The sequence below is a fragment of the Anticarsia gemmatalis genome, chromosome 13 (assembly GCF_050436995.1).
Source record: "Anticarsia gemmatalis isolate Benzon Research Colony breed Stoneville strain chromosome 13, ilAntGemm2 primary, whole genome shotgun sequence".
Lineage (NCBI taxonomy): Eukaryota > Metazoa > Arthropoda > Insecta > Lepidoptera > Erebidae > Anticarsia > Anticarsia gemmatalis.
The window spans coordinates 6,200,609-6,222,524 of NC_134757.1; the positions used below are offsets into that span (position 1 = coordinate 6,200,609).

The following is a 21,916-nucleotide window of genomic DNA, read 5'->3' on the forward strand; positions in this document are numbered from 1 at the left end:
GTGTAATATAGATTAAGTTAAACGTGGGTTTATCGCTTAGTATACGTCCGAAATGACAGATAAAGTTGTCGGTATTTTAAGCCTTTATTTTCGTTAGAGATTAATGTGTTACGAGTGTAGAATAAATAGATACTATTATGGAATATTGTATAAAGTAAGTAAACGTTGACGTATGAAAATATGATAGTGAGCTCCTCATGTATTGCATGATGAATGGATTTCAATTTATCCGGCGACAGCCAGTGAGGAAAGCTTTCGGTAACAAATGCTTATGTTTTCAATGCACGCGATGTATGGACGCTTAAGATTTCGTATTCTATTTAAGTATTTTAGCAATAAATAAATAGTTTCGTGGGTTATATATGTACTTATTTGAAATAAATATTAGCCACAGTTATATTTGGGAGTCTCTGAATAACTGATAACAAATGTAATCTATAAAGTTTGGATTGCCTAAATATAAACGAAATACCATCTATATTTATGCCTAGCTTAAACTATTTCAACATAGTTAATACATTAACATGTTTTAACTCAAAGCAAACTATTATAAACTCTGGAACAACAAAACTGAATATTGATAGAGATCCTAGAAAACCGGAGTTGAAGACAACATTATGTTGTAAAAGTTTCAACAACAAAAATTAACATCTACCGTTATAATAACTTATGGTTTTAACTGTCGCTTATTTATATGTAGGAAGGGGCAAGCCACCTTTGGGGAATGGTTCATTAATCATCACCCCTAATACCCGTGCCTAAACGAATACGTTCAGCCGGAAGACGTCTGAGAAGTCAGCGACTTTCACGTTTTCAACCATTTGCCATAATCCTGATTCACTAGCACGACACGAGACGCAAATAAATTCTCCTCATTCTCTGTCGTATACAAATCGTCCGGGTTATGCCCAAAGTCTCGAAGGTCATTCGCGATACGACGATAAATTACATCCAAATGCGTATATTTAAATAGAACTTGTAGGTATTTCTTACTTATTTCTTTATCTTAACAGATTATCTTTATTAGGAATTTATTATTTCTGGGAAACATTTTTATGTCCGAATGTAAAACGATGTTATTTATGTGTTTTTTAATAAGAACAACTTTAAAGTTACTTCTCGCCTCTGGGTTAGTGATAGTAAAATGGTGACACGCTTTTGTGACATTAGACAATGATTGACCTTACTGGTAACATAAAAAATAATAATGTGCGAAGAACATAATAAGCCGTTTTAATGTGGCTGTATATTAACATGTCTTGTTCGAATCGTAAATATTGTTTAAGCGCAAATAATTTACGAGAGTCAACTTTTAAAAAATAGTCTTGGCTTTATTTTAACACAATTCCCATGTTAAAGTAGTCATAAGGAGAAAATTGTTAGATTTCATAATAAAAACAAAAAATTAAAAGGCTTTAAGATAAAAGCTTTTAAACATTAATTCTAAGACATTTTTCTAAACCTAATTAGGTTCATAAATAAAAACCTTAAGAAATATTTCTTCGCTTCATTTTACTTAGTTTTTAATATGCCTATTTATTAAGAATTATTTAAGCTTTGTTTAAAACTTCAGACATTCCTAAGAGAACTAATCACACTAAATATTACTTAGTTACCTCATTAAATAGGTTAAACTTGTAGAAAATGTTGTAGGAAAATAAATAAATCTTTATAAAAACTACGCTTAATTTATTAGGCGTAAACATCTAGGTTTAGGATAACAAGGAGTCTTTATAAATTAGCTGCTCCCTTTTATCTCATACTGCGGTGAGCTTTACAAACAAACTAACTATGAATAGATGAAATAATCAGACAACAAAATTAAGCATTATTTTGGTACAACAGATTTAGGTTCCGTCTGTGAACTTAAACCCAGCATTTTCTGAAGCAATGAAAGACATCCTACATCACGAATGTTGGCTAAAAGTAACACTAAGGACCTTTCACAGTCTTTAGATAAATGTCGGATAACCTATCTTATATATAAAATGTAAAAAGTGATAGTTAATGTATGAAAACATGTCAATATTTTACTTGAAAAGCTAATTGGTAGTTATACAGAATAGATTAAACCGACCAAGGAAATTACATTTAAACTGCAACTTACAAACGTCTTATTCATATTACGATATATAAAGAGCTATTTAAAGAGCTAATAATGATTGCGCATTATTTGAAGCGTCGTCAACATTTCTTTATTTCGTCACAGTACCCAGCGTGTTAGCAATCCCATCAAATTAAGAGCATTATTCATTCATTCATGAACATGCCGTTGACATATCACGGTGGAGCAAGATCGCGAACAAATAACAACTGTATTGTGTTTCATAAACCAACAGCGGTTGTTAATCATACGTAATCTGCTTTCAATCTAAGGCCAGTACACACTAGATCATAATTACAGTGTGCACTGAGTCGTGGTCAGGAAGCGTTTTGTCCGTATCGCGATCACCATCGGTTCTAACTACCGTCAAATGTGCTCGAGAACCCTTAATTACTACTAATGTTAAAAATGGAGTATTAGCTGAGTGTTCATTAGGTTCGTTATCGACCCATCTCGGCTACCACTAAGTTAAGAACACAGAAACGTCTTATGAATATATTTCATAAATTTTACCGATATGAAAGATATTTTATTCCAAACAGTTCAAATAAAGCTCATTATTGACAAAAGAAAATAAAAACCACTTTGTAAAGTTACATCAACTTACTTTATCTTTACAAATAAAACTCCTAAACTTTTATTTCGTCTATTCAAGCAAACTACTTCGCAAAATAAAATGGATATCACAAAGGTTCTATTTAAAGGACACGTAAAGAATATCATCTAAATTGACAGAATTCTTCGAATGTACGTATAAAATTGTATTTCCTTACATCAAAGTGAACAAAAAGTGCTGTAGTAGGCTTTTTCATAAGCTGATAGTGGGCTCACCTCGAGTTTTTGCTGTACACAGGATTTTCCCCTACACAGTTGACCCTTCTTGTCTGATTTGGGCGCGTCTCGGCAACCCCTGACGCGAGGGGTTGTAAATTATAATTTATTTCATAACATCACAAAGAAATTTCTTAAATAAACAAACTCATAGACGCAATTTTAAACAATTACTGTCTGAGATTTCATTTTAAATTACAGCATCATTTTTTTACAATGAATCGTGCTCACGAGAATGTTAGGGGCTCGTTCGTCTTGTATGTCTTAATAAGAAGGGGACCAAGTATACTTATAACTGAAATATAAAAGATCTATCCATCAACAATTTTTCCCCAAATTTATTTCGTTCTATTTATACTGAGGAAGAGCGATGTGCGCATGTCAATATAGAAATATGCATGAAACCAACGCATTACGTATCTCTAACATTCCCCGAATTGTACAGTACGTGAGCTGGAGACAAATTGTGTCGGCACACACTCTTTTTCTTTGAAAACCGATACAGAATTTTCTAAAAAGAAAACTTTTGTGAAAATAACATCATTATCCACTCGGCAATTTAAAAAAAACTGCGGGTATATGGAATGAAATGAATACTGAAGGCGTGAATATTAAAAAAAAGCTTATAAAGAAAATATGGACAGAATTCCAAATATTCGGAATATTCACAGGGCGCGTATTTACATAGGATCGTCAACCGTCACTACGCAGCAATATGTCAAATATTCTCGTCGAAGTTTCCTCATACATACATATATTGTCACTACTTGTGTCCTCATACCGGCTTCTTTTACCGCCGGTATAAGTTTTTCTGCCTACAAAATGGAGCAAAGACCGCGTTATTATTCATACTAACATATTCAGAAACTGTGTGCAGATTCAAAGGTACATAAACAAAGGCGATTTTTATAATTCATTTGTGTTTTTGCGCGACAAAGGGCCGAGCCTTACCTGGGGCGAGTAAATACACTCGGATGCGAGAAATAATAATTCGCTTTTCATTTTGTTTCGTCATTGCAAAGCTGCTCAAAGCTTGAAGGACCGTCGATGGTGGATGAGTGGCTCATACTTTATTATTGGCTCGCACTGAATCGTTCTCGTGGGGGAATGTAAAATGAGGTCACGATTTATCGGTACACACTCAGCTCTTTCACTTACTATGTACAAACGTACAGATAAAGCCACTCACTCACTCATGAATCATTTATAAATACCTAGTTGATTTTTAGTCGACTTTGATAGCCCGGTTGACAAATCGCAACAGTATTGGAATCAAATTAAGGCCCACACCGGTTCTAAATGTTATTTCCAGTGTCACATTTTTGTCCAAATGAATATTTATTAAGATCTCCAATTATTTTTTTCGCATTAATGAACTATTATAAAAAACTACACCTAAGTCGGCGACCAATAAAGTTCGGGTCCAATTAATAACTCTGAACAGTAAAAAGAAATATGAACATACGGAACGGTAACTATTCATAAACTGAATGGCATTGGAACGATATTTTTTATATTCAATTAACTCCCAACTATCAATTACAATTGGACTAGATAGATTTTTTATAAAGACAACCAAACAAAAAAGGTAATAAACAAAATTGAATTGTAGCCGGATCAATTTCTTACCAACCAGTAACAATAGTTTTTTTATACTTGAGTTTCAACAAGTAGCAGTAATTCATAGTCCAATAATCATTTATGTTGGAAACATAAAAAAAGGTTTTAAGTAATTTTGTAAGAAAGGTTTAAATTAATTAGTTCAAAATTATTTTTTTCTCTTTGCGAAATAGCAAGTCATACTTAAGTGTTCTTATGACTGTCACTTACGCTCTCGCTGTAAACATTTTAATAGCCCGTCCATAATTTGCATGACAAAACTGTCAGCATCGTAGCAGCGGTGACAGGTTTATTTTGTAACTGCTTAACACATGCCTCTGCCATTTCCGCGGTTAAAACCGTAAAAATATTTTCGTTGACGCTAAAGCGCGAAAAATATAGAGTCAATATACCACCGTCGAAGATGTATGAGACGATTTACATATATTCGGTGTAACGTGGACGGAAATAATTGAAAATAAAACGAGTGACATTTCCTTTCGTGTCACGCAATATATCCAAGATTACGGTGGGCTGTACATTTCGAAGTAAATTACGATGTCGCCCCACCACGGCTCTTTACGCCATTATGTCGCGTATTTTATTATTGTGAGATTAACTAACGAAATGCATTAGCCACACCTATGTACTACGTGCCTGTTATTCGATAAGTTATTGCAGTCATTTCATTTAAAAGAGCCAATGTTAACACCATTTGGTTTATTCAAACGCGGTGAGAAGCTAAACTCTTGGTCTTTTAATTTGTACGTAACATGTATGTAAGTCACGTAAGTTCGTATTTACATTTTTATGGCACGGCAATTGATTTGGAATCAGAAAGTGGCTTAGTAATAATTTGTAATCATTATTATAAGATGTAAGATAAACAGCGTAACTGTATATTCTTGTAACATCACAAACAGATTTGAAAATAATTAATTCACGAGGCGACTCTATCAGCATCCGAATAGTCAATTTAAAATAAGATAGCCTCTGAAGTTTTCTAATATGCGTAGATCGCGATCTAATTAACAAAGTAATAGTAATTAAATTTATCAGAACAGGAAATATGATAGAAACAATAAACTGTCCAAGTCATAAATCTGTAGCATATAATTAGAAATGTTATCTCGAGTTCAAGAACCGTTTACACATCGATGTGAGAACATTAGTCACCTTGTTCTACTTTGGCAAATAAGTCAGGAAACGGTCGGCTTCGGTCACGTAAGGGTATTTCATTCGTACCTTACTTTGGGCAATAATTGAAATAAAGCTGGTGACATTAGTACGCGTTGTCACGCACATCTGATGTATCGTGCACCGGTCTGCAAGTGCCGACTGTGCCGAGATCCCCACTGGATTATCACAGTAATTTTTAGAATTTACACTCTATCTCTAAGAAAGAACTTTAAATGGGATACTTGTTTGGTTTCCGCGCGCTTATCAACCCACACAATGTTCTCAGAAAGTCTATTGTGCGGATATCGCGGTAGGAACTCCTATCTGCTATTATTGTACGCTGTTACAAACTCTATAAAACTTCAGATTAATCGAGTTAATCAACACGACTTCAAAAATGCTTTAACCCATTAGGACTTAATTTGAACGTTTATTTAAATACTGATTGTTTCACATCAATAAATAAAAAAGGATATTCGCGGGGCCCAAATGAATAACATTCAATTTGTACTTCCCGTCAAAGATAGCTATCCAAATAAGGTTTTACTCAAATTATTGGACTTTATCTTGGAGATATCTTTAAGTGGTAAAACAGGCCTTACGATATCTCACATATTAAGTTGATAAGATAAGCGAGGTTAAAACACACCATTAATTATGGAAAAAGGCGGTAATCACAGGTGCGGCCGACGAACACGGCTCTTAGTGATGTAATTACGTCATACTGCGACTAATGCTACGGTTACACACGGAGGGGACTGTTACAGTCTTGCCTAGTAATCGTAATTAGTAGCTTTGCGATGTGGGCGGAATAAACTAGTCAAAGCAAAAATGTATTGCTGAAGATGAAAGTTGTAAATAGTAATGTTTTGTCAAATATAAAGTCATGGCTTAGTAGCTCGATTCTCTACCACTATCGACTATTGACAACCGGCTAGCTTCTAAAGGACGTCATAGGAATTATTTTTGTAGTTCATTTTAAATGTCAACATTTTGATACTCTACAGTACCGACTATAGAGAATGGCGCTACTGAATATTTAAGCTAAAACTAATTAATTAACAATAAAATACACACATTGATCAGTCTTATGTAAAATCAACATAATTCTTTGAATTCTACCACTGCTGTACGAAAACTTTGCGATTTTAATATTCCTTATTTTGACTGCAGCTAAATTAACTCGACCGGAACATCTACACTGCAGATCTCAATCTCAATACTCATATTTTCACATAATACATTCTATTTGAGGCTTATCATCGCTCAGAAATACAGATGGTATCTTCGGATCCACATCCGTCGTATGCAGCTTGACAAGCTAAATAATGGAGTCAATTCATTACTTTACTGAAGACATGATGAAATTTTAGACCTCTTATTGTGAACCACTCCTTCCATTGTCAGCGCCCTTGCGGTTCACATGTAGCCAAGCTTTTGTACTTCGTCCTGTTTGTGACATCGGCCTGTTAAGATAAATGAACCTTACGATTATTCAATCCAAATGAAGGGATTTTACGTTTGCAGTAAGCGACAACCGTTTGTGGGTTGAACCCAAATTATTTTGCGGTTTGCTGTTGTTTACTTTGTTGATAGTTTATATGCAAACTTTTAGGTGTAAACGCGGTAATACAACGTGAAATGATTCAATAATAGCAGTTCGTGTGTTTATTTGCTGTTGATTACCGTATTGTTTGTTTTTTTAGTTTATACGTTACGTAGTTTGGTATTATTTATATTAAGGTGCCAAATTCCATTCTAACTAAGTATTTGGTTTTGCCTTTTTTGTTGTTCATAGAACAAAACACCCGGTGAAATGTATATGTATTAAAGAAACCTCTTCCATCATAGAAAACAGGCTTAGCGATATGAAGATTAAATTCATCATACAGTCCAGCTATAAATTGCCATGCAAAAGGGTAAAAAGCCCTAATTTATTCATTCAATAACGATCAATACAAACCCTATATTTAGCTTGGAATATTCAATCAGTAATTTACAACCTCTCGATAGGTTTATACCAAGTATTTTATATTAATTGCAACAAGATCACTTGTTCAAAGATTAACTTTAACGATTAATCTCTTTAGACGGTTTTCTTACTCCTTTATCTGAAGTGACACTCTATCTTCCGAATTCAATGTTGAAACATAAACAAAACCACAAAGTTTTATTGGAAATGTCTTTAATTATAAGCAAAGTTAGGAGTTGTTCATTGAGGTAATTAGGTACATCACTGTTTATTAGGACAGGTACATAAACACTATGTTTATTAAAATATTTAAATAATAATTTACATCGTATTGAAACCTAGCATGGCAAACGTTGGTTTTATACATTTATGGATCAACCAATTGTATTGTATTAATGTCCTAAACTCGCCTAAGGCCAGCATGGTGTAGTCAAGGCCTAATCTCCCCTCGCCCGGAAGGTGACTGAAATATTGTTTTAAAAAAATCACATTTAATGTAGCAACATATTTTTAAAATCTTTAAAATTACTAGCCGCTTTTTTATAATTATGTATAACGATTAAAATGTTAAAAAAAGGTTTTTAAACATTTTGAGATGTAAAAAAAAATTAGGTCTTACAATATTTGTAACAGCTGTGGCAAACCAGACCGGTCCAAAAATACAAACCACTATCACAATAGATTAACTTCGAAATAAGATCTCAAAATAAAATTTAAAACCAAAAAAGCTCCCCTGAGATATTTTTATTCAAGTCAAATTACCATTCATTCACTTATATAAATTTGTATTACGTTGCTCAATTTGTAATTCACTTGAAAGATAAGACATTGAAAGGGATGAACGGGGTGAGTTCACCCCGTTTGCGCACTTGCAATTCAAAATACGTACACGTGACTGTCTTTAAGAGTAACACGAATGTATGATGCTACGTAAAAAGGAATTTATATACGCTAATTACGTCGACCTTTTAACGAGGAACACGGCATTATAGTCGTTTAGTAACCGTCGCTGTTCCGGGAGGCTTTAGGCCTAAAATGTGGACAAAAAATAAACAGTTCGGAGCCTCAAGTCTTGCCAGTCATTGTATCTGTGAGAAATATAGAGGCTATTCGACACTAAACAGACTTTGTATATCTCATTTGTGATTAGAAGCAGTTGAGACGGAAGTTATAAATATGGTAAATATCGGCTGTAAATCTGTCTCACAGTCTTGATATAGATTAATCCTAAATAATATGACATTATAAATTCTAATGAATACGGCTAATGAATTGTTATTACATAATGGACTGGTTCGTAATAAATATGCAGATTGTAATCATCCGATATTGCAAATGAATAAGCTATTATCCACGCGATCGTTCCCGACGATGGAAGCACAATGTAAAAGGTATTACGAAAAAGAATATTGTAAAGCAACCTAGCAGGTGTCCAAGAACGGCGTCACTTGTTGAATTATAAATATGATTCACACCGGCTTATTTGTAATTGATGATCGTTGAGACCGGTCTAAGTATTTTCTACGGCTTATCCCATTTAAAATCAATGGCCCGATAACGTCCTCATGCATATTCCGCTACATAATCGTAATCCAAATGAACGATTAGAGTCTCGTGCTCGGCGTGGGCGGGGATTAACCTTCGCTTGGAACTCAGCCCGACAAAATTAAAAAAGCTTTATCTATGTACCGCCAGCGTAATTATAATGCTGTAAGTCAGGTGACGCCGCTTTTTTACACTGAATTAGGCCGAACAAACACTTATTTATTATAGATGTATATCACGTATTTTTTATTCATATACGAATGTAGGCGTGTGCGTACAACGATTTTTACGCTAACGTTTGTATTGAAATTCTGTGATTGCTTCCATCAAATATGTATGTTAAATGTGTTGTATGTTACACGTGAATAAATAAGCGACAATTTTCTATTTTTAGATTCAAAATATGATATATTCACTAGAAAGTTCAGTAATTTATTTTAAGAAAAATACAAGAAGCTGAAGTTTAAAACGCACTACGTCAAAATGTCATTCTTTTATCTAAATAAAGGGGCTACAATAGACTGGAATTCGTGTTTAATTTTGTTGATACGATTTTACATTTAGGCCGCCTCCACAGGTCGTCCGCCTAGTAAATTCATTACTTAATTTAAAATGCTAATGGAGTGTCGTCTGGACTCACAGCAGATGAATAATGTAATGAAACAACCGATCCCGATCTGGAATTTAGCGATGATTGAAGACTTGCTACTCATAAACAAATAGGCTTAGTTCTCAATGGGAATAACGGGAAAACTACAAAGGCAGATTACTTTGCTCGGGTAGATACTAAAATTGCCGAATTCGAAATTAAATAGAATCATCCAAGTATATTTAAACTATAATAAATTTGATTATAAGTAACTTTCATTTACTTACCCTCCGTCCTCCGACTACAATTCACTGCTACTAGCTTGTTAAAATTAGATTTCGCTCATTCATTACCTAATTTAACATAGAAATAAATGAACCAAATAATATATTTTCTAAGAAAAAAGTGCCCAACATTTTATATTCACGCGACTTATTTCGACTTAATCAATATGACAGCTAGTCACTTGAAACGCCCATCAAATTTGGAACGAACAGAGAGAATATTAAACCTTAATAAATACAAACACAGAGTTCATAGAAACAGTTAAACGTTAATAAATAATCGTCAGACAACTATCATTATGCCGCAACACGAAGTCGTAATTACACGCCGTGTGGCAGGTTATCAAACTACACATAAATAAACACTAAATACCTTTATGAAAACCATAATTTATTGCCGCCTATGTATAATTATGGAAAAGACAACAGTAATGTGATAGCTGGCTTTGTCACAGTGTGTACAGTCAGTAGCGCGATTCTGAACAATTGAATCCATCGAATATCGAGAAATTGACATTTAAAATGTATTGTCAAAATAATTTCTACGACGCCCGTCAGAGGCGCTGATCGGATTGTCGAAATTTTTCGATAGCTAGCCGGTTGTCAGAAGTCGATAGTGGTAGAGAATCGTGGTACAGTTAACTTCATGGTTTACACGACACTCGCATTCATCAGTGTTATCGGACGGTCGACTACTTTAGCTCTAAAGACACGTGCGATCTCGCTACAACACGCACACAGCACTTGCTAGATTATAGCTGCCCGTGTGAATGCATTTGCTGTATTTACAGGTTTTAAAGATCAACAATGTAGTGAAGAGCAACATTATGAAGTAGTATAATAGCAGACCGGCAACCGTACGTCAGCGGGCGAATGTCGTTCTAAATAAAAAAAAGTACGAATTTACCTCCGTCACCTGCGCACTTTGCCTACAGGGCTATTTTCTAATTAGTTAGAATATGATAAAACATTAGGTCGACTGCATGTCTAAAATTGGCTTTAAACCTTCAATATAAACCCCAAACATAGATTATTAAAGTATCCTCCATATACAATTTCGTCAAATAAAGTAACAATAGCTGTTTATAAAATACTATCGATGCTGTCCTTTCTTACTCTGTTGTAAAGCTGTCTTGAATAGTGTTGTCTCAAAGGTTATATTGACTCGGAAACGACATCGTCAGTTGTCAACCGCGTGAGGTATTTGCTTATTAAGAAATATGTGACGTTTATTGTAAGTCAATAATCCCGCATGTGGGTGTGGGTGTCTATTATCGGCCAATTGACCACACTCACTGTTAGCTGTGCTCTCACGCAGTGACTGAACTTTAATCGGTTGACGTATGCCTTCCTCGTCATATTGACATCGTCACTTTTATTACAGTTTTATTGTGTGTTCTTAAGGAGTAGAGCGGATAAACATTGTTTTTATTGAGAACTCAAGCTAAAATAGAATGACATGTGGTGTTATCGATACAAATTGAGTGTTGAAACATCTATTGTCTTTTCAACAAATTGTCTTCGAGTTTTAACGATTTGTTTTCTTTGTTTCAGAATTAGACACAGTGCAGTTTAAACATGTCATAAGGTATTGTATTTAATTTTCTATTCACGGCTTTCATAAAATACAACGTAATTTAGGATTTCTGTACGCTCGTTTTTCATCATATACATAGTGTGCTATTTATAAGTCCTACAGTACACAAACTTTTGTATTTTAAGGGTCAAAAGCGGACCTCGCTACGAAAAAGTAAATACACGTATAAAAGCGAACCTTAAAACAGCCAGTATCATAGCAGGTAAAGCGAAAACCCTCATTGACATGTTATAAATAAGTTTTGGAAAACATAAAAGTTATAATGGTCCTTACGCGTAATTCCAGAAAGTTTGGAATATTTTATTAAAACTGAAAGAAGAGAGTTTTTATCAAAATAAAAGTGTTCAACTTCATAAATCATTTTGAACTGGAACATAATGAAAACCATAAAAATAACGGATAAAAATAACCATTCGAGAACGGAGAATAGATATTGATGCGAAGTTACTACTGTAGAAGTTTGATTTATTCGAAAACTGTATGAATAATGCTAGTCCTGTCCTTATTAAATCATTTCATTGTGAAATACTGCTATCAATTTCAATAATTTATGAAGTACTAGCGATTTATCGGTGATACGCACGTATTTTACGATATCCGCGGTAATATCGTGAAAGTACGATATTGTAGTTTAACGAATCAATGACTGCAAATTCGATATACAATTTAAAACGAAATTGCATCTGTTGAATCTATTTATTATATCAATAACAAACTATTGACTGCGATGCCATCCTATGAAATCGAATACATATCTAATAACATAAGTCGCATGAGAAATCTTTTGACAAGCTTAAATGCCCGTCTTTCAAACGTAAACCTTGACAGACTCGAAAAATGCACAAACAATTATGAAAATAAAAGCGAAATAATCCAAAAAATCAAACGTCACAATAGTGAGCGAGCGTGTGTATTTCGATAACTGTTATTGAGTGCAAGTCTGTAGCCGTATTTACCGTGGACGCAGGGAGGCATGGAGCGGCGCCCCGGGCGTATGTCAACCGCTCCACTGCAGATTATGCTCTAATCCCCTTTCTCTCAACTAAGCCGCTTTCATTGCTTTGTGTTGAGAACGTAGCCGATGCCCGTGAAGTGCGCCCCGAATCTGTTTAGGCCCTGTGACGTATACAACGTATATTGCACAATTTACGCACTTCCGTGCTTTATTGCACAATGAGTTTCCGAAAGCGATAGCTTATTAGTTTGATCACTGTCCATATTTTATACCCACTTAAAGAGAGAGAATGTTTTAGGCTATGGACTTGAACTCGACTCATGAGCCTGCATAAAGCCATAGAAAGCTCTGATCAACTGCAGGTTGGAAACTGTATCTCATAAAAAAAAATAGCATGGTAAATCTCTTCAAAGTTTTCCTTTACATACCACTGATAATTAGTTCTTCGGCCAAAAAGTACAGCAATAGAAAATATGATCAGAATCAAACTATTCTAATAGCTAAACGAGCCGTAAATTGCTACTGTATTATGGTATTGATTGGCAGCACGGATTACACGGTAGCTTATACATCATCAAAATAAACAACGTGCTGTGAGATTAATCCTTGCATGGAAAATGTTTTGTGTTTCACGAATAATTGGTCCAGACTCGTAATTGCGGAAATCATAGGTACAATTACGACGTCTGTGTGAATGGCTGATTGTGAATCTTTAAGCTCTGTACAGTACATAAAGTACATTTAATATTATGAACGATGAAGATGGATATTTATTCATTCTTGCACTGTCTGACGCAATTTTCCTTCCATAAAATAAAATAATATCTATTGGTGCTGAAAAGAAAATTAGCGTTGGTTCTGAAACTTTGCTCAAAAAATCGTGAACATGTCGTAGGAGTAATACTTGAAATAGTTATACTTACTATAAATTCTGTAATAAGAATTGCTCTAACTTAATGCCATTTCTGCTGATAACGGCCAAATATATGCACTCATTTACTTATGTAAAAATTAAGGCATTTAACAAAAATCGGTGATAAAAAATCAGGGTACATATGGGTTAAAATTGTAATAGATCAAAAACAATAATATAAAAGCTAAAGCATTTTCGTATATCGAAATATCAAATTTCGGCAATCAACCCAATATCATTATCAAACGGTCCATGATATTCGAGAGTATTGATATTTCAGCTAGTTTATTTATGAATTGAACTATATTCTATCAGAAATAGATTTACCATGACGGTGAAATGCAAACGTTTAATAAACTCGCTGTATCTATACTAATCTATTCTAATATTATAAAGCTGAAGAGTTTATTTGTTTGTTTGTTTGTTTGAACGCGCTAATCTCGGGAACTACTGGTCCGATTTGAAAAATTATTTCAGTGTTAGATAGTCCATTTATCGAGGAAGGCTATAGGCTATATATCATCACGCTACGACCAATAGGAGCAGAGTAACAGTGAAAAATGTTACAAAAACGGGGAAAATTATGATTATCTTAAGTGACGCAAGCGAAGTTGCGCGGGTCAGCTAGTTGTTATATAAATATCTCTTCTATTTTGAGTTGTGAATAGTGGATACTATAATGAGACAGATGACAGAACAGAATGAGCCTTCCTTGACTGTAAAGTTTTTTACTCATTTGTGGTTAGCCTTCTGTTAAATATAAATTTCATAAATGTATTATTAAAATAGCCTGTGGCAGGAGATAAGGAGATTAAAATAAAATTAAAAATTATTCAGTAAATGATACAGCGCCGATATCGTTTGTTTCCTAAAAATGGAAATTTTTATTCCTGTTGGATAAAGATCGGTTATGTTTAAAAATGTTCTAATATAAGTAATGCTATTCAACAATAGCTGTTATTTAAAAACAACGCAACTTTCCCAAATTTTATGGACTTCAATAAATCATAAAAGATTCAAAGATCTAAGAAATAAAATAATGGAAATAAAACTAATGATACTTCAGCAAAATAATCTACAATAATATACTACAATAACTGCCATCAAAAATATACTCGCTTCACTTGATTACAATTGAAGCTTTATTCTATTATTCTTTTAATAATTCTATCAAATAAAATGCTGAATTTCATCTGGGAATGTCTGAATTCTATTATTTAAGCCACAACAAATTTGATGTCTACGGGCTAGGGTTTCAGAGAATATCGAATTATCTCGGTTCTAACGCAAAATAACTATTGTTATAATCGAATTAAGGAGATCGGACAGATAATATTCTAAAATACGTTTTGGTTTATTTAGGGAACAAGGTCCTTCTCATATATTTATTTAGTATGGTAGCCTGTATTTTTAATGTTTAAAACCTAGACCCAAGTGCCTAGTTACGCTCTAAAAACCTTTCCTTTTTCCTAAATAGATAATGTGATTCAATGATCCTATTTTAGCACAGCTGATGCTTCTAAGGCCGAACAAAACTTTTTTATTAGAATTAACTTTGCTACTATCTCTTATTGATTTTCACCGTTAATTATGTTGAAACGTTTTTAATTAAAAATTAATGTATCTCCACGATCATTATTACCTTGCAAGTTTTCTTACTGAAACACCTGCCTCTAAATTATTTTTGTACGATATTTTAATAGATAACGCTACAATCCACCTTTAGCGGACTAATGAATACGATAGGGTGTATTTTTGAACGAGAATCGTGAATATCGCGGGTTGATAAACTGCGTGGTAAATGCTTAGTAAAATCTCACGATAAAACAAAACAAGTCCACAAAAGGCGGTACACGAAAAATGGACCACGATATCGTAAAATAACCTGCACGTAACAAAATGTCAAGTCGTAATCGATGGAGGCCTAATGTGGGTTTAATGTGGCCCCGAGTCGGAGACGCGTGTCTCGGCATCGCCCGTCGAGATTACGCTGTAATCCTCTTTCTTTGTGCCTAAGTCACCCCGGACTCCCTGACTAAGCTGAGGACGCCATTTGGCGAATCAATTGCGATTTATAGTGCCTTCAAACATTCCAGTTGTCGTTGTATTAAATTCTTAATAGTTTCAGCTCTAATTTGCCGTTAAATTGGTTCTGAGTGGGACGTTTTGTATCGAGTTGGAGGCGATAAAATAAGTCTAGTTGGAAATAAATATCTACTAAACACAGCGTATTATTAAAAAGTACATTATAAGCATAATGATATAGTCTAAGACAAAATATAAATGTGAGATATATGATACATTGTACAAGATAAGCAGAAGCCATTTTTACCGTTTAACTATTTAACCTCAAACCATTCACCAGTGAAATTCCTGAAGCAAATCCATAATATTATTAGCTATTACGATATAATAAGATGCATTGACCTGGTTCTGACTGCGGAGCAGACATCACATCTGCGGCTCCCATAATCCGACTGACAGGCAGAAATCTCGATCACAATCCACACTGATCCTTTGTCAAGTTGCAATGCATTAGCTAATATCAACGGTAATGTGATGAGCTTATCGTAATTGTGTACTATGATTAAAGTTATAATTTGAAGCCACGTGAATGAATTTGGCTGTCCTCATAGATTTAAATGATGAAATAAGTGTCAATATTTGACCTAAATGAATAAATGATTTGATTTTGATTTTGAAAAACCTATAAATGCCTTTATTATGCTTAAAGCAAAGACAGTAGAGAGAATACAATTATTTAGATATTTAACTATAAAGTAATATAAAGCGACTACATTAAATTCAATTAATATACGTTTCAAATGCACTGAGTTTTATTCCAAGAAACACATTTTAAAAATTAAACAGAATTAGTTTTTTTTTAAAAAAATCGTATTGCAACCTTTACTCTACTCACATGATTAAAAAAAATTAAAATTTTATTCTACGAATTTCTTTTATGAGAACATAATAATAGATTCTAATTTTATAATTTTTCAATTTCATTCCAGCGAAGTTTTTTAAACTTACATTATTAGTTTAACAAATATCGTATCCCAAACAAAAGACTGTTTAAGCCAACAAAAGCTTGCGGGAAATCGTATCTAGTAGACAATGAACGGAAGCTTAATCCCGGATAACCAAATACCTTCGAAAGCAAACATTACGTTACTTTTTACGCATCTATTAGTCGAAAATTCCAAAATTCGAAAGTCACACGTGTTACTAATTTTCAACACAAGTTTATTTTGTGTTTTGTTATTCGACAAAATTTAAATAGAAATAACACCACATGTCGGTCTCATGACCGTGGATCCTTAAAATTTGTTTGTCTTAGTCCCAACGATAACAAAGCATCCCTTCACCCAAAACTGTTCACTGTGAGAAATTATTTGTTGTTCTGTTTACACTAATAGTCGTATATTTTGTACGTAACGGTTTGTGATGAAAATTGATTACTATTTTAGTGGTTTTACTGTCAAAACTGTGAATGAACGGCGTTTATTGCGGCCGGATATCGGTTAGGGTCCTTTATTAAGAATGATGTTATATTTATGTATTTATTTCGTATAATATGTTCAGATTATCATAAAACATGTTATATTATAGAGTATGAGTAACTTTTAGATATATAGCTAGTGAATTGCAATATTTTTATGACTGCTCTCTCACATCATCAAAAACTTTATTTTCCTTTAACTAACTGTGAATTCCTAGTAACCTATTTTCTCCCTGCGGCAGTGAAGAGCTGAAAGTATCAGTGTTTATAAAATGAAATAATAATAATTACTGTAACTGTATAAAGCGTTGGAAGTGGACTTAATGGCGGTGCTTCCGGACTGCGCCCGCGCGCCCCGAGCCACGGAACTTCAATTTCCGCTCCAAAGCTGATTTTCCCTTTATGACAGCAACACTGCTTCTATTTGTTTACTTTTTATTAAGATACTTATTGACGACGTTTAGAATTACGGAATAGTGTTATGTAAACAATTGTTCGTTTTTATAATTACAATTAATTAGTTTCACATTTTTGAGCAAATTTTTTTTCTATCTCGATTTTGTGTTTGATGGTTTGGTAAACGGGCAGAAGTAATGGCAATCTTTTCTTATTACTCATACTTTTATGTGCCGTAGACAGAGAGCAATGACTACTTCTGTAATTTGATTGATTAATTGAATAAAATAGTTCCAAATACTAGGCAAAACTTACATTCTAAAAATAAACTTCGTAAGTTCGGAGTAATATTAATTAATAATTCACAAGAAGCTTCCACACGGGCACCAAGCAAGTTATTAATCATCGCTTGTGTTTGTTTAGCAGTGGGCCGTTTGAACACTCAACCCGTTGTGGATATTATTAGTGCCTCATTCGGTACAAATATAAATCTGTCGTGAGATCGTGTATTAATCGTCGTATTTGGTGAATAAATTTACTTTTGTTTGAGTTTGCTTTCGCGTTATTTATTCAGTAGGACCCGGGCCAGGGTGAGATATTCTACTGTTTACATAACATTTTCGTGCCACCGACTCCAACTGGCGGCGTACGATCGCAACGTTCTACGAACTTGAATTTATCAAGTATTTAGTTTGCTACCTTTGTTGTTGCACTTTGTTTGGCCACGTTTTGCCGGTGTTTTGATAGGACTTCTAATGTTGAGGCCCTTTTAATATTAACCGGTTTTGAGAGTAACAACAGGGGTATGGTAATGTTGTGTGTAATAATAATATGTTTGTCATCTAGTTGCCAAGCTCGAACCTTGCACAAAACAATAAAAGTTGAAACTACGGCTGCTCATACAGATAAAGCTCATAGTGGCTTTAAAATTTCACTTATTTCCCGAAAGTATGTCTGCAATTTAATACACGTAAACAATTAAATGGAACTGCAATATAACATCGCTGCAAGCGAAACTATAAAACAAGTGACACGCAAAATTTTCGCTGCAAACTTTTCGGGCCACACATTGCGCGAAATGTAACAGACACCGGTTTATTTATTTCATTGTACGCCGTCGCTGTGTACGGTACACTTCAATAATAAGTTATGTATTGATATGTTTATAGAGAATGTGATGGTATACCGAGGTGTGTTACTGAGGCTGCCTGTTGCGTAGGCGATTGATTTACTGCGATCGATCGGGAACGACAATAGTGCGCTTACCCTACGCGAAATGTGCGAATACAGGCGTCCTGCCCACACTCTGCATGCTTCATGTCGGTTATGAAGTACCAGGCTACATTGTCCTCTTTACACTGATGCGCGTGAACATAAAATTGCAAGTAGAATAGAATATTCCACGCTATTTCATGAATATTTTGATCTGTTGTACCTAAGAGTCTTATTGGAGATGTAATATCCTAATACGGACAATAATCAAACCTCATGACTGTATTACTCTTTATTAAAGTTCAGAGAGCTTTTTAAAATAATTGAGGTGAAACTCATAATTTATTAAATAAGTTTGAACACCACAAGGCTTCAAGATACAAATATCCTTGAACATTCGCCAAAACCCAGCATTTGAAGTTAAAAGACCCTAGCTTTGTTAACTCAAACGTTCAGTTACGTAAAAGCATCTCAACTTAAAATGAAAACAAGTAAACTGACTCAAAGCAACAAGAAATATTCGCTACATATTTTTGTTGTGAAGTTTTTTAACGGCGAGCGTGACTTCATACAAGTTTTGCTCTCAGTTAACCAAATCCAGTGAATCCTGGCTGCAATACAATGTGCAAGTTGGCTTTCACTGGATTTCACGACGAACGCTTTTTATTCCCTTTGGAAATTACGTCACGAAAACAAAACAGCATCACCATAAATACTTTATATATTTACATATTACATTCCCGCAACAAACAGACACGAGCTCACTTCCTGTGTACTAGACAATGAATGCATTTCCATAATAAAGAACTGGAGGTAAACAATAAATCATTGGCAACGTTTTATTTCACACATAAATACATTTTAATGTCGAATATAATAAGAAATTGCAACACCTATTTCGCATTCAAAATTAAGAAACACTCTTACAATAATGAACGAACGGGGACGCCATTAAAATAGCGGATCATAAATAATTCAGGCGCGGGTTTGGCGTCGTTTCAAGACATTTCCACATTAAATTTCATGAGAGGTTCATTTTTCCGGTGAACGACGCGTGCGATCGTGCGCGCGCCGCCCGACGCTCGCCACACGCGGACACTATTCATGAGTAATTGACCGTTTGTCTGGTTACCGATGCCTCTGCAGTCCTTCTGTCTGACCTTTTCAAGAGCAATCCCAGCACAAATAGCCGCCAAAACATCGCGTAACAATGTAACGTTAAACTTTCACTGATTTATTTATACAAACAATGCGCAATTCTCAAACAATTCTGTCTTAAGTATTTCCAGTCGCGGTGGAAGAAATCTTATTTGTTCGTTTTGTGTCGTCGCCTTAACCGCCGGGAGCGCTGACGGGGACCACTCGGTTATTCTTTATTTTTACATCATAAACTAAAGTCTACGAGTTATAAACGTTGATTTATATGATAATGGTCTGTGCAGCGATTGTCGAAATTTCATTAAGTCTCGAGTTGTTTCTCGTACGTGCGCGGTTACTTCATAACCGAGGGTACACTTCGGCGACAATGTGAAAACGGCCATCCATCATCCTAGTATCAAAATTTGAAGTTGACATAAAGTGGATGAGAAAATGATTGATGCGTCGGCGACTCCCCCAAAGCCATTGGCACTTACCGCAACTAAAGCATTAATTGAATAAGCTTACCATAATTAGTTGTGTGCTCTCCAGAAATAATAACAATATAATATATAAAGTAGCTTGTTTTTGCCGCTCTCCTAATAACACTAAACATGTGTGCGTGACCATTATTTTTGTTAGCACTGTTATGGTATTAAATTATTAATACACAACCTACAAAAACCTTGCCGTTATCAATTATTTCTAATGTTCATACTCACGCCATATCCTTATTAACCAATTCCAAATGAACGTCTGAACAAAATTTATAACAAATCTAAATCTATTTTATAACAACAAATATAATGAAACCTTATAAGAAAATTATAGGAAAAGACTAATTTCGGTTTAGAATACAATTACTTTTATTTGTAAAGATCTGCGGGCGTTGTCAGATGAAGCGCTTTTGTCTGTCTCCTGTCTGCTTAGTTATAAATACAAGCATATCTTTGGATATCCACTCCGGCCGAGTCGTAAGGCTGCCGATTGATATAGTCGCTAGAATGAAAGGTCAATGGGAATGAAGATCTTCTTAAAATACGAACCCTTCACGATTTATTATTGGAATTCCTTTGAATACAATTGGGATCCTCCGTATTTTATATGAAATGTTTAGGTAGGCCTTCCTGCCCCCATGAATGATTTCCGCCACCGCACGCAAAATGAACCGAAATATTTCATTTTCGACGAATGTACCAATTTGCGCTACATTCGTAAACTGTACAATAAATTCGCTTTTGTAGATGAAATTACGGAGGAACACACGTAGGACGGTAAATATTCTGAATACCTAGAATGCTAAACTTAAAATGTCATTATAACAAATGACGGCAAAGTCAAAAAGAACAAAGTTACTGGTGAAGTCAGCCGTGTATTTTGTGATTCTAGGAAAGTAGCCGTACATTGTGAACGTGCTCCCTTAGTCTTACAGTCATTAGATGAAGCGTACTTTCTACCGAACGTAAAATGTTCCACGAAACCATTACATGAACTCCATATGCAAAAGCGAGATTGCAAATTCACGTGTAGCTGAAAAACTGGGCATTCATTAGTTTGGTGACTTGCGTTGTGAGTGTGACTACAGCCAGTTAATGGATGTAACGCTTTAGCATTAGCCTCTGCTGACCAAGCCTGCTGTGTAATGAATTAACCATTGCCCCAGTACGGTTTGTATTTTTAAAGCTCGTACCTACTGCTCGGATTTCGGACTCATTTATATATGTAGTCAAAATTATATAAATTACAAACACTGCTAAATATGATAATTGCTACTTATTCCCAGTAATCGAAGATTTTTTATCATGTTGTTTTATAATATGTAGTGATAATTATAAACTTCCAAACCCGGTGATACTCTACCAAACGTCCATGTTGTGTGTCTAATTACGGAAACATAATTTTCATAAACATTTAATATTTCTAAAGGGTCATTATTTACAGCGATCGTTATCACAGTTTTATTACAAACCCACCATTCCCGTAATAAATTCCACACATAAACATTCACCCCGTTAAGGGATTTATTTGATTGTTTTCATGACTTGCATTCCTGCCGGATTGCTTCGCTGATAAGTTTTTTTATGTCCGAATTTTAGTCAAA

At 34.5% G+C, this 21,916-nt stretch overlaps 1 protein-coding gene across 7 annotated transcripts in view; it reads left to right on the forward strand.

The window, feature by feature from the left end:
- The window catches only part of LOC142977849 (uncharacterized), a 91,963-nt gene that overhangs the window by 51,510 nt on the left and 18,537 nt on the right, over positions 1–21,916 (forward strand). For all 7 annotated transcript variants that reach the window (XR_012959727.1, XR_012959729.1, XR_012959730.1 and 4 more), the window contains exon 3: positions 11,658–11,691. The gene's annotated coding sequence lies outside the window, so the exon portion shown is untranslated. The remainder of the gene's footprint in view (positions 1–11,657; positions 11,692–21,916) is intronic.